The sequence below is a fragment of the Manis javanica genome, chromosome 15 (genome assembly GCF_040802235.1).
Source record: "Manis javanica isolate MJ-LG chromosome 15, MJ_LKY, whole genome shotgun sequence".
NCBI classification, from domain to species: Eukaryota; Metazoa; Chordata; class Mammalia; order Pholidota; family Manidae; genus Manis; species Manis javanica.
The window spans coordinates 49,910,274-49,924,727 of NC_133170.1; the positions used below are offsets into that span (position 1 = coordinate 49,910,274).

The window sequence follows — 14,454 nt, forward strand, 5'->3', positions numbered from 1 at the left end:
GGGGCAGGGAGTAACCTCTCCTGCCCTTCCAGGGCTCCCCGGGGAGCAGGCCTGGAGAAGCAGGTGCTTGCACCAGGAAGCGGTGGAACTGGGGATGGTGATGCCAAGGGAGCATGGTGGAGCACCAACAGCTACTAGAGACAGGAAACATGTGAAGTTCCCTTGCGGAAAAAGGCAAAGGGAAGAAGAGAACTGCCATCCCGAAATTGAGGCTTTTCAGGGAGAGACTGGCTAGAAAGCACTGGAGGTACACCACAGATCTGCACAGACCTGTTTGTAAAATAAAGACTAATCCTGTGTTGCTGAACTCCTCGATAATTAGAGCTGGAATCATATATGAAGCAATATTCCATTCTGACTCTACCCCCTTTCAATTTGTTGCCCCAAAAGAGATTTCTGCCCCAGGTGGTTAATATGTGATTGTGGTGTGTGAAAGAGAGAGAGCACCCATTTTTAGAGACTGATGCTCCTCGGTTCCAATCCTGACCCCAACATATAGAATCTGTGTGTAAACTGTTCGAGCAAACTATTAAATCTCTGCATTGAGTTCTCTCAATCCACAATTGCCCCCTACCTTCACTCCAAAGTCTGGTAACAAATTAAACGAGATGTTTGATGATACTTAGCTACTGGCTGGTTTACATGTGGTTCAATAAGCAGTAGTTTTTCCTATTACTGTTGGGAACAAGGAAGAGATACAACAAAGAAATACACTAACTCATTCAACAAATACTTATTAAGCCCTTACTCTGTAGAATTCCATCCTAGTCATTACGGTATAGTGACAAAATTTCCAGATCTCTGTTCTCCTGAAGCCTACATTCTAGTAAATCACAAACCCTGGGATCCTCCTTTGTATTTCAGATCCTCTTTTCATTGCCTGGAAAAATAAGGGTTCAAATGGTGCTATTCACTGGGATTTTCATGTCTCAAGATGTAAGCCTCATACCAAAGTGTCCCCAAGGACTCTCTCTGAACTTTAATCAAACATGTTCTGAGAAGCATTTCTCAAATCTTTCTTCAGTGTTGCATTAGTTAGAATTCTTTGGGTCCCAAGTGACAGAAACCAAATTTGAACTAGTTTAAGTAAAAAGGTGAAGCATTGAAAAAGGGGGATGAATTAAAAAGCTTTGGGAAAAGCAGAGACACGGCTAGACCTCCAAACCGCTGGAACCAGGGACCTAGACCCTGCGGGTAATCGCCCTTCCTCTGCCCTCTGGCTCTGTGTGGCACCTTTCCCCCCCCACTCTGCAGGTTGGCCCTCTCCACGTGGCAGACAGCATGTCTGCTCATGGCTCCTATGATTTACAGCTTGCACCAGAGAGTGTCACCAGAAAGAATAATCCAATCTTCCCAGTTTTCTGGTCCAAAATTTCCAAGGAAGAAGCTCAGTTCCAGCTTGTGCAGCGTCTTTTGTTGGATCATTCAGCTTTGTAGGTACATGGCATTTCCCACAGTAATTATATAGCTAGGGACTAAGAGTGTGCTCCTAGAAACCCACAAGTCCACACTACCTGTCAGGACATAGAATCCCGGGAAGGTTGATGCTTACATCCGGGCACCTTTCTGTCAGGAAGCCTATATAAATAGTAGCTCTGAAAGCTGGAGAAATGAACAAACAATAGAGCTAAGAGAGGCCACGTCTCATTCAGTCTACACAATGTGTCCAATAGTAGAAATGAGCCAGCAATACATTACTTTCTGCAAATTTGCCCAGTCTGTTCAAAACAAATACGTTAAAAATGGATTATTCACCATTTATGTGTCAGGGAAGTAATAATAATGTCTTTATTGCACATATTAATGTTTTTGAGTGCTTCCAAAGTACTGTGGAACTTCAAAACATTTTCGAGTTTCAGAGAATTAATTAGTTCCCCTGTGGAGAAGCTCACGAGCAAAATTGCCATTTTGGAGATGAAACGATTGAGTTGGAAAGGCAAGGGGTGTTAAATTATTCATCTTTTCAATAAGCAGGCATCAAGCACCCACTCCATGCATAGCTCTGGTTAACAGTTATGGGGCATAAACTGATTGGAATAATGTCACTGCTTTCAAGGAACTTACAGTCTAGTGGGGAAGTGAATTTGTCAACAGCTAGCTCTAATACAAGTCAACATAAGGCCCAGATAAGATGGATAAACATGAGAAGCTAGAGGAAATTATGATACAGGACTGGGAAGAAAGTTAAATTGCAGAGTCCCATAAAAACCATGAGAAGGAATTTGGTCTTTACGCTGTCATCATGAAAATTCAAAAAATATATATAGAGAGAAATAATTATGAATTAATTTAAATAGCTAATCCTCCAATTAAAAAAAATAAACCCATTTCACCCACCCTCCAAGCACCTCCCCCTGGGGTTGGGGAAGGAGGTCTGGCAACTATTGATTTTTTTTCTGTATTTAAGAGTGTTTATTGTTTTTACATTCCACATATGCATGTGATCATATAGTATTTGTCTTTCTGTCTGATTTATTGCAATTAGCATAATGTCCTCAAGGTCTATCCAAGTTGTCAGTAATGACAGGATTTCCCTTTTTTTAATGGCTAATATTCCATTGTGTGTATGTGTGTGTGTGTGCACATGTATGTATCATATTTTCTTTATCCATTCATCCATCAATGGATATGCAGTTTGTTTCCATGACTTGGCTATTGTAAATAGCCCATTGGACATGGGAATATAGATATCTTTTCAAGACAGTGATTTCATTTCTTTCAGGTAAATACTCTGAACTGGAATTGCTGGATCATATGGTAGTTATATTTAAAAATTTTTAAGGGACCTCCATACTCTTGTCCATAATGGCTGCATCAATTTACATTCCCAACTAGTCCTCCAGTTCTTAATGAAATGATCTCAAGAAATGGAAGAAAAATCGAACCATTTGCCTAAATCATCCAAATGATGTGCTAGTTCACTAGTTTACTTTGCCTGGTGAGTTCTGGGTTAAAACTTATACGCAGATGGAATTGTTTGTAAAATGGGCAATGCTTAGCTGTTGAGGTTTTCATTATCCAGGGAAGGTCTGATTGTTATTGGGGCTGCCTTTGTGAACTCAGCTGCATGAAACAAGGAACATTATGAGAAACTGTAAAGATGCACAAGAGGTACACGTGGAAAGAAACTGAGGTCCCTGGCCCTCAGCTCCCACTGAACACAGCATGTGAATGAGCCACTTGGGAAGTCAGTCCTCCAGTTCTGAGCCCAAGGGCCCTAAGCTGACCCTGAGGCAGCCATAAGAGAGCCTTCCAACCCGAGCCTTCTCCAAATTCCACATTCAGGCTGATAAGCCAAGAAACTGTAGGGTGGTTTGTTATTAACAATACTTAACTGAAACACCTTCCACAAAAGATTCATGATATTAATGTCTTCATGCCTTGATCCAATTCATTCAATAGAAAGCAGGATTTCAGGCACCTCTACTCTTCAGATTTCAGTAACTCAACTCAGGGCACATAGAAATGTATTTCCATTTCTGTAGAGAGTTTTAAAGGGAGAATACAATTCAGAATTCAAGGAATTTGCTTTACCTGTACAATTATTGGAACACATTGACTTTAAAACCATAAATAAACTGACCACACCAGTAAATGACATTTGCCTCTCTATTTCTGTAACATTTGTAATATACACAGACAAGTTTTACAAAAGCCCCACCTCTCTGAGGTCCATACTTTGTTTTGTGGAGTGTCACTAAGGTAGATGTGAAGGTCATTCAATCTGATGGCCCTTGAGTGCTAGGCTTCCTTCTCTAATTCCCTAATCAAGTTACAAATAAAGCTTTTCATACCTCCTCTCCTCTTCTTTTTTTATAGGCTGTCAAGACAAGTCAGGGGCAGAAGCCAATCAGCTCTCTGTATTAAACAACATATTTTGCTGAGCTGGACTTGACTCCCGGTTGCTACAAAACAAATCTAAGTTTATATCAGAGGTGACAAACTCCATGCCCTGTCATTTATCCTTTTTATAGCATGGGCAACACCAATAGTCAGCATGTCCTGTTGATTATGTGATCAACTAGAGCAGAAAGCATCCAAGTCTAGAGGTTTCTTGTGTCAATAGTTGGAAATTGTTTCCTTTGATTAAAAGAAAAACAAATTAAAAACAAATCCCTTTGCGTTTGGTTACCATATAATTTTCTGAACAGATAACCATAATCCCAGGGATAAGTACTATTAATACCTGACTGTATATTACTCTAGCCCTGAGTCTAAATATACATATTCACCTCTATACAATTAATGATAGTTGAAAGGAAAGCATGTTGAGATTTTACTATGCACTTGGCACTGTATTAAGTGCTTCAAAATACTATGTAAGACACAACACTATGAGGTAAATAACATCAAGACATTTATATAGTTGAGGAATTGGAAGTTCAAGTCCAACATCAAATAGCTAGCAAGTAGAAATGTCTGGCTCTAAACTTTAGATTTGTCAACTCCAAATTTTAATTCTTACTCTTCTATCTCTCATCTTGTGCATCTAATTTTTTAAACTAAAATTATATTATAATCATCTTTCATGACAATATTCAGCTATTCTTACAACAGTTTAATGTCTGGTCAGTATTCCATTTATAGATTTACAAATTATCTCGCCATTCTTCTCTTCATAGATAGATATTTGAGGATGGTTTTGTTAGTGTTTAATTTTCCACTAGTATAAACAACACTGTGATGAATAGTTTCACTGCAGTGAATAAATTTTGCTGTACATCTATAATTATTTCCTGGCGATGAATTTCTGAGTTGTAGGGACAATGGCATGCAAAAATTTTATGCTTTCAAGAGCAATGCCAAATTTCCCTTCAAAAAATTATACCAAATTACGTACCTGTCATCCATGTGTACCTGTGTCTGGGTCCTAAAACATCATTTTAACAACACAAACCAGACAGAATAAACAAAACTTCAAACCTCAACCTTTCTAATCACAGTATTACCTTATAAGTCCTTTTTGCAAATCTCCTACAAAGTATGGGACCTTTTTCATACTATATCCCCTGATCTGGGGTATCTACCCTATAATTCATAGGAAATGGGGACAAAAAAAAGAACAATTTTAAATATCCCCAAAGTACAAAGCACATTTCTTACCTCTCAGCAATGAATGACTGCTCAAACTGTCCTAAAATATATCTAGAATAGAAAACCTCATTGTATATAAGGAAACCTCGGCAGGCTTTCAACATACTTGACATAAGTCAAAATGATAAAATTTTTTTAGTCTTTCTCCAGCTGGAATGGGTTTGCTCTGGGTGTTAGCAGCTAGCACATCTCTCTTTGCTCTATACGACTTGATTTCCCTTGCCTCTGAAAATTCAGCAGAGGTTGGGTGGTCAGTGAGAGAAGATCATCTAGAAACAAAAATGAATTAAATAGTTTTATACTTTAGGCCAAACGGGCTGCATGTGTGACTATATGTGTCCTCTTGTTCCTCCAAACTCTTGAAAATTTCAGCGCCCAAGTCTCTAATTCTAGACACACTGTGATTTAACTGTGTTTGAAGGAGAAAATGACCTTCAACTGGTTAAGCTTTCCTTGAGTACCCACTATATACAAAACAGGGCTGGATATTGCAGTGCAAACCAAAAAAGGAAGAAAAAAAGAAAAAGTAAGAAAGAATCAATCTATTAAAAAAATCTATAAATATGTAAGTTCTGCAAATGATTGGCAAATACAGTGTGGCAACAAAGAGAAGGGAAAGATTAATTCTGCCTGGAGTGAAGGGTTGGGGGGGGTGGCAGGAAAAGTGTGGTAGAAGAAAGTGTCATTTGTAGATGCTGGGAAGGCCGGTTCCTCAGGCCTCCACCGCCCGCCTTTTTCCCTTTTTTTTTTTTTGATGCAGATCTGATAAATAATTTAAATCGTGAAATATGAACATTATTAAAACCAACAATTTGCTTTCATCTTAGGGCACGCTTCTTACAGGGCATATAAACTGTAGACTCCCTGTCGGCTGCACATTAAATGTCATCCCTGGAAAAGGAAGGAAACGCTGAATTCTCCTAAGACTTTCTTCTGCTTGGGGAAACTGGGCTGGTTGGGGGTAGGGATCAGGAGCCACCAGTCAACCCCAACATTCTGGGCTTCAGGAAGTTCAGGGGGGATCATTCTGAGATCTGATCACGGAGCGCTCAGGAGGTACCCCATCTTACTCAGTCCCCCGCCCCCCAGAAAAAAACCACTACAGTACTTGGTACCTAGTAGACAATCATTCGTGGAATGAATTTTAAGCATCTGCTTTTTTCCCCATTTAAGGACAATCAGCGCATCACCACGTTACGCTGCTTCTGCTAGTTTAATTCAGCTCTGATCTCAGTTGTTGGAAAAACGGGAGAAAGAACGGGGCTGTAGAGTCCTCAGAGCGGAGCTCTGCAAGGGGGTGTGAGGAAGGCAGGCGCGGGCGGCGGAGGGAGCTGACGCTCCCACCCAGCTCCGCGCCTCGCTCAGCAAACGCTCAGCCCCCGCCCTCTCTCCATTCCCGACCCCCAGCCTGGAGGGGAGAGGGCAGCGCCGGCGAGAGGGTGGCACGGCTCTGACCGTCACGTTTACTGCCTGCTGCTTTCCTAGTCCTCGGCCTCCTCGCTCCTCCTCCCTGAGTCCCGACCCGGGTTTGGAGGCGATTCCCCTCTAGTGACTGAGCTGGTTGCATCTCCTGGCCAACGGCGCTTCGCCTCCCTCGCTCCTTTGTCTTCTCCTGCGAGGCTCCGGGGCCGAGCGCAGGGTCTGCAGAGGCCGCCGCAGCAGCGGTAGCCCAGCCGGGCCCTGCGCTGCCGCCCGGGCCGCACCCTCGCTCGGCGGAGGTGCCGGAGGACGCCAGCCGAGCCACGCACAGCCCGCGTCCCGCGCTCCAGTCGCCGCGCACCAACGCTGCGGCCGCCGCGCACCAACGCTGCGGCCGCCGCGGCCGCAGACAAGCCCTCCCTCCCGGCTGGTCCCGGCAGAGGTGGGCAGCTCGCCGGGCAGCCGGCTGAAGAGAACGGCCGCAGCAGCCCCGGCAGCACGCACACCCCCAGGCACACGCATCCAACGCCTTGTCCCTGCGCCACGAGGATGAAGCAGCCACCCCGGACCGGGCTGGCGCAAGGTAAGGTGCAGCCGCCTGTTGCTTTTCGCAAAGCGCGGTGTAGTCCCTCCGCCAGGGTGTAGGCCGTCCCTCGCGGGACAAGTAGAGAACTGTCACCCCAGTTTGGAGCCGAGTCTAAAATCTATGGTCCTCTTGGGCGCAGACACTTGGAGAGACCCCTTCTGGCGAGGGGGAGGCGACCCTCTTTGCTCGCGTGCAGCCGGCTGGCTGCCTTGGCAATAGTCTGCAAACTTTTGTGCCCCCTCCCTGCCCTCACTTCGTGCAGTGCTCACCTGGGGCCGTGCAAGTTGCACGTCTAGTTCCCGCGTGCGCCCTCTCCCCAGCCCCCACCCTTCCCTTGCCATATGCTTCTGCCCATTTCCCCCTCTGTGTTCCTGCCAGTGGACTTTTCACTCCCTGCAGCTCCCACTAGAGAGGCGAGTGTTTGGGACCCAGCAATGCTCCTCCTGCCCGTAGGGGTTGGCTAGGAGCCGAGATTGTGAAATAGAGGAGGTGGGACGCAGGAAAAGCCTGCGGCCACACCTGGGGTTCGGTCTAGCGTGGCGAGAGTCGGGCCACCCAAGGGAATGCTACCCCCAACTCGGTAATGAAACCCTTGGAGTGGCTTGCTGCTGTGCGCCGAGGTAACAGCGAGTGCAGATTCGGGAGGGGGAAGTAAGTGATTCGGGGAGGGAAAGGTTGCTGGTAGGTGGGGGAGGAAGCTGAGGATCGGGGATAGATTTGGTTGAGAGGGGATCAGAAGGCTCTGCTGAAGTGGGCGAGGGGCCAGCCCAGAGCCGTCACCTGACCGGGAGGAAAAGGGATATGAGTCCGAGGGCGCTGGCCCGGGTGTGTACATACAGATGGGGGAAGGGGCCAGGCACCTGGGAAAGCGCAGAGGGGCCGAACGGAGCGCTGGGACGCGCCGCGGCCTGGGGGGTTTGGGAAATAAGACTTCTGGGTGCCTGAGATAGGGTGATCTTCCTCTCCAGGAGAAACAAACCTCCCTGCGAGATTCTGAATGCTGAATGCATCTTGGGCTGTGACAGAGTGGTCATACGGTGGACCAGGGATGCTTTTACTGGCTCTGAGAGGACCATAGTCCCCTTGCCCAGGACCTCGCTTTTATACCTTCCACCTCGGTACCCGGCCGGTAAACCCACGCCCACCTTCCCTGCCTGTCGTTCGGGAGTCCAGGACGCCTCCGCACCCGCAGGGTGGGAAGGGCATTCCTGGCCCCGAGCCGGAGGAGTTTGTGCAGGGCAGAGGGGAGTCAGAGGGAAGTCCCCAGCGCTTGGAGAGTAGACAGGGGTCCGAACCGGTTGGAGGTGAGCGCAGGGGCGGAGGCTGCGGTGGGAGCCTCCTTTCCCCCCGCCCCTCCGCAAATCGCACCTGGGCGGAGCAAGGGAGTGCGGGAGCCGGGCGCTGCGCCGGGAGGCTGGAGCGCAGAGCCGGAGGGCGTGCAGAGAAACGCAGGGCGAGGGGTGGGCAGCGGGTGAGAGAAACCTGGTTCCCATGACCGGGGTCCGGGCGGAGGTGGGTCTGTACGCCCTGCAGCCCCTACGTAGACGCTTCTGGTTGTTCCAGACGCTTTGGCGGATGCCGGAAGGCGAAGCTCTTTCCTCCTTTGCACCCCAGCAATCTGGAATAAAAGACCGTCTGCGGGAGGGGGCCTAGACTGCTGCGGAAAAGAAGGGGCAGACCCCGGGCTTCATTTATCCTGGTAGGGGACGCACTGGACTGCCAAAGGCCTGGAATCACCTCATTCAATCCTTCTCTTTCCGAGGAGGTGCACGCCCCTCTCCTAGAGGCGCCTTTGGCTGAGAGTCCCTTTACCGATTCCCACTGGCCCCATAGAAGAATTTGGAGGTTGCATCCACGTAAATCCTCTGGTCGTTCCTGTTCAGACCTCCCACATGCAGGTTTTCACGGGCACAACCTTGCCTGCAGTTCCCCTGTAGAAGTCTCCTGCCCTCCCATACCAACTGGGGGAAAGCAGAGCTCAGCGCAGTTCCCTTTTCTGGGCCCCAAGCCTTGGCCAGACCTTGCTGGAAGAGACGTCGACTAGCCAGGGCTCCGGGAGGAATCCCGAGGTCGGTCTCTCCTGTCCCGGGGCAACCCCGGAGCAGCGAGCTCCCTGTCTCCCCACCGCAAGCTTCCAGCCCAAGGAGCTGGACTGGGAATTCCCTCCGCACAGGCTCCGGGGGCACCACCTGAGCACAAAGGCCACACCCTCACGGGCCAGGCTTCTGCCGAATTACCGGGACACCTGAGGTAGGATCCCAGAATTCATTCACGAGATTTAGCTTCCAACACCCCAGGGCTGGTTTCTTTCTGAATACTTAGCACCTGGATGTTGCTCAGGCCATTTCGCTTTTCATGTAGAAACAAGTTGGAACATGTCCCTTGGGGTTTCTTAAAGGAAGACTTCAAATCCACAGTAAGGTGGTTTCTTCAGGTTGCTGCGCTATTTGGGGGAAGACAGGTGGTAATAATAATAAGGGGCACTAGCATGTACTGAGCTCTTATATTGTGCCAGGCACTATTCTGGTATTTTATATTCACTGTTGTAGTTGTAATCTTCACAACGACTCTGGAAGATCAAGTTGTTTTCCCCATTTTATTGGTATGGAAACTAAGCCTTGGAGAAATGAAGTTATTTGCTCATTGTTATTCAGCCACCAAGTGGTGGGGTTAGTTGGTTTTGCCGGTGAACGCTGGGTGTGTCTCATGCTCTCAGCCCTGTTTGGAACTGAAGACCCTTTGTCCACAAGGAAGCAGGGATTTACTGCAGACCCCAGGGGCATACTCTAAGCCCCCAGCCCTTGCCTGTGAGCTCCTGAGGCTGTAGCACAGGGCAGACTGATGGTGCATGTTGCCCTCTTCAGAATCTGTTTGGGGGTGCACCTTGGTAGGATGGGATCCTGATACTGGAAGCAGATTTGGGGAATTGGCTGCTGCATTGGACTTCTTTTCTGAGCCTTTGATGGTCATGCCTATGTTAAACAGGCATGGAGAGAGAAAGGGAAGGAAGGAGGAGAAAGGGAAAGAAGGATCCCAATGTGAGTAGAGATTTGCTCTGTGGTCACAAACTACCGAAACCATATTCTGCACCTGAGTCCCTTTCTGGAGACCGAATCACAGAATTATTAGGGCTAAAGGGATCTCAGATATCATGGTTCCCAGTCCAGATGCAGGGAGGCGATTCAGTGATGTGCTCAAGGCCACTGTGTTTCTAGCATGACTGGTACTTGAACCACTACCTTCTGACCCTTGGCCCAAAAAAACTGTTTCTGCATAAATAGATTGTGTTCACTGCTGCTGGTTTTCAACATCTTAAATTTAATTAGGGAAAAACTTGTTTATTTAACAAATAGACCATTTTGCTAATTTTTCATAAATGCCTCAATCAGCATGACCAGAAAAAGTCACTGTCATATAATGGATAAGCCACCACAAATGTGCTTCTTTTGCAAAAAATTGCAGTGGAATATTTATTAGCCTTCAAATCTACAAAAATTAACCATGAAAGCCTTCAGATGATTCTAAATGAAGTTAAATGGATTCTGAACCATTTTAGCATAGTCCTCTGTCAAGTTGAGTAGCTCTGTCCTGCCCTGCTCCCAGGGTTTGAGAAAATAAGAGAACATCAGGGAAAACTCCTTTTCAATACAGTGAAATTATTTTGTTATTACATCTTCTGGATATCTGACCTTTGGTTACAGTTTGGGCTAATGTAAATCTGAAGCAAAACAGTGTCTTTCTGGTGGACATATGCGGGGCTCAGAAAGGAGAACAGAGTTATCTGCCACTTTCTCACCCATGCACCCCTTTAGAAAAGGGGACTTTCTCCAGGCCCTTAGGAGTCCCATGTACCCCTAGGCATTCTTGAAAGATAGATTTCTGGTTTCTAAGGACACCCCATGTCTTCTCTCTGTGACTACAGTACCCGGATGCCCTTCCCCTGGAGACAAATCAACAAAAAGTCTGTTGGAGTAAAAGGTGGGGAGGACTGGGGGAAGCTTGTTCCTCAGATCACATCTGGACGGGAAGAGTTACAGGCACACAGATGGTGGAAACTTGGTGCCTTTTTTGTGACCTGGAACAGGATTTCCATCCCTGATGCAATGACAGGACAGGATAGGGGTCCTTAGGCTATAACTTGGGGTGGGAATAGTGCTTCAAGGGGGCATGGGGTGGGGGATGGAGATGAGACTTGGCTGATCAAGGGCTGTGGTGTGACAGAAATGGCAGTAGACTGCCTGACCTAAGAGGTGCTTTTCTTCCTTCTTCTCCTGATACTCACCACCTCAGTGGGCCATCAGTGTTGAGTTAACTGAGCTGAATCCCAGAGTCCCCAGTTATCTCAAGGGAAGTGTTCATTTTCTCGAGAATTCATTAGTAATGTATATTGTATTTAGGTAAGTAGGGAAAATGTAGTCACAGCTGCCCCATTCTTCAGAAGAACCATTGAGAAAGAGACCATCCCAGAAAGGTAATCTTCTGAAGGTCAGGACACCAGTTTAGCTAGACTATAGCAGCACTCCAGAAAAAACAAGACATAACACTGAAATCAAGTAGGACAAAATCCAAAAGAAACAGTCTCCCTTCCTGTCCTGACTTGTCACAACATCATGGAAGAAGAATCTGTTTGGACCTGAGCAGACCTCCTGGTTGGTAATTCTTAGCTTTTCAGGGATGTTAGGGGAGAAAGATGTAGCCTCATCCTATTTTGCTGACCTGCATCTCCTCTGTATACTTTACTGTGGCTCCTGTGTGGGGTAATGTTCAAGGGCCCACATGGCACTTTTGTTGGGGCAATTCTTTGGGTGTGTATTTATCTTAAATCATATCAATATGAGTTTGTTGACAGAATAATCATTATTATTATGTGACACGTTATGGGAGAAAGCTTATGAAAAATTGAAACCTTTTCAGAATACACAGAATCAATATGTTTATGCGATACACAGTGTGAATGAAAATTCCCAGTTTGGGTTAGATATTTAAAAGTAATAAAAAAGTGAGAGTTGCTGAACTTGACCTATTTTTAGTAACAAGAAAAGCCAAAGGATAAAATTCTATGGAATTTGACAAAGACATCAGCAGAGAAAAGAAAAAAAAAGGGATGGCTAAGTGGAACTTGAGAAACTTTACCCTCACAGAGTGTGTTTTATCTTAAATAAATATATATCTTGGTCTCTATTTAGGTCTGAATAAAACATAAGATTCATAATTTAGTATTTTATCTGCAGGTGATGACTTTGATGAGCTTTATTCTACAAGTGGTTGGGAACCAAAATGGAAGCTCTTATATCTGACATATGAGCATATATATCTGTCTATGCTTTATAAAACCTTAGTGAATTAATACATCACAACATGACATACAACATGGCCATTTTATATGAGAGTGAAGTTTGTAATCTTCCCAAGAGCTGATTGGCTTAGAACAAACTATTTCCTGAAGGGGATAAAAATTAATAGTAAGGGCGGAATAATTAATTTAAAATAAATAAATGAATGAATATTGGAAAAGAACAGCCCTGATCAAAAGGCAGATTTTTTTCTTTAAGAGGAAAAATGAACAGATCAGTAAAGTTCATAAAAATATATGGTTTCATTTTATCCTGAGCTCTGTGAGCTGCTTTTTAGGTTAGAAGTTATCCATTGCAAATGTCACTACACTTCCTGACAATTTTCTTTAGAAAGAATTTACGCCTTTTATTGTAGGTGAAATGGAAACAAACACACAAAAAATCAAATATTGGGAGTCATTCGCAAACATGGAGTAACACTTATAAAACTAAGTATGTTTTCAAGGGCAGATTAGTTTTCTTTCTTCCTCTTTGTTTTCTTTCTATCCTCCCTGCTTTCTCCTTTTCTTTTTTAGAATCTTTGATAGAATTTTCAATCTGCATGTAAGTATTCAGTACCTTGGTGGGAGAGATGGCTGTTTGAGGACAAATATTTCTCCTGGTGAGGGCAGGGAAGAGGTGCTATGTATTTGTCCAAAGCTAGAGCACAAAGCTCATGGCTTTTTCTCTGGTCTTCTAACCTCAGCTCTGATTTAGAAAGGCAGTCCTTGTAAAGGCCTGCTTCAGAGGGCTCACCCTCTTGGCAGTGACTAAGCAGTATACTTTCCTTTTGCTACACTGGGACTTACGCACCGAGAAGAACCCTGGTCCAGTCTGCTGGCCTGTCTAGAGGCCTGGTTATCAGGGATTATCAAACAGGAATGTTTTCCATCCTCCTGCAAATTATATCTAAGTGTCTGTTGGCAGAAGTGGGTAGCCTCCTGACATGGAATGTTTTGTAGTCATTTTTCTGGGTGGTCAGTCTGTTTTTTAGTTTCTTCTTAGAAACACTTCCTATAAAAAAATGCATAGCCTTCCCAAATGGAAGATGGGGTGGGGACTCTCAGTGCCCAAAGGGTGTACTCTAAAACCCAGGCAGGAGGGCTGGCTGATGGCAGCCCCATGCGGAGGGCCCAAGGAGGGCTGCAGAGAAGCAGCAGAGGGTGGGGTGGAAAGCCGCTTGGAGAGGTGGCCCGGAGGGGAGAGCCACCATCCAAAGGAAATCAACACGGGAAGACAGAGACCTTTGGTAGCTGAAACTGAAGGATAAGGATAAAAAGGCATATAAATAAGAACAGATAAAGAAAGCTAATGGGAGTGATAAAGACCCAAAGAAGAAGTGTACAAGGAAAAGTAATGTACCACAGTCCCTCCTGCTGTCAATGACCTCAGAGGCAGGCCAGCTCCTCCTCCAGGGGGCCTGGTCCATTTCTCACATTTGCATGTCCTTTGTTAATGTGGCTTCTCAGTCACCAACCCAAAGGCTCTTCATCCTTATGCCAGAGCACTCTCCGGCCGGTCGATACACCCAGGAACCCAGGTCTATGTGTTTAAATGCACTGTATGAGATTGTAACACAACTTATGTTTATAAACTATTGTGACCTACATACAGCAGGTGGGACTAATGGCTGCTATCCTTTCCAAGTCGGGGTCAGCAAAAATGCTGCTGTGACATAGTGAGCAACTGTACTGTGACATGAAAATAGTGGTGACCAAAATCGCTGGTGGACTACTACTACATTTGAGGTTTGTGGCCTGCAGTGGTAATGCAGTAGAATACCAAATTGTAGCTCCATGTTAGTAAATAAAGTTGTGACATTTTTTCCATTCAAGTTCATGGATACCTTGAATTCTGTTGATAAATGCCCTAGAGGCCTGGGACCCCAAGAGCTGCAGACTGACGCAGTATCTGCCCCAAGGTGTAGGATGGTAGGTGTGAATTGGGATGGGCTTGGGCACATTGTAATGTACTTGGATCTTCCTGGGGTCACTCTTTCTCCAGACCAGTTTTTACTTCTCT

General features: G+C 45.7%; 1 protein-coding gene across 4 annotated transcripts in view; it reads left to right on the plus strand.

Annotated features, from left to right (window-relative positions):
• Nucleotides 1-6,351: 6,351 nt before the first annotated feature.
• Nucleotides 6,352-14,454, plus strand: part of LRRC3B (leucine rich repeat containing 3B) — an 83,049-nt gene continuing 74,946 nt past the window's right edge. Inside the window, exon 1 of one of the 4 annotated variants that reach the window (XM_017659603.3) lies at nt 6,352-7,096. The gene's annotated coding sequence lies outside the window, so the exon portion shown is untranslated. Of the gene's footprint in view, nt 7,097-7,492; nt 7,751-8,536; nt 9,350-14,454 lie in introns of those variants that run through there. The other 3 variants (XM_017659605.3, XM_037008591.2, XM_017659604.3) reach the window with 3 other exon arrangements.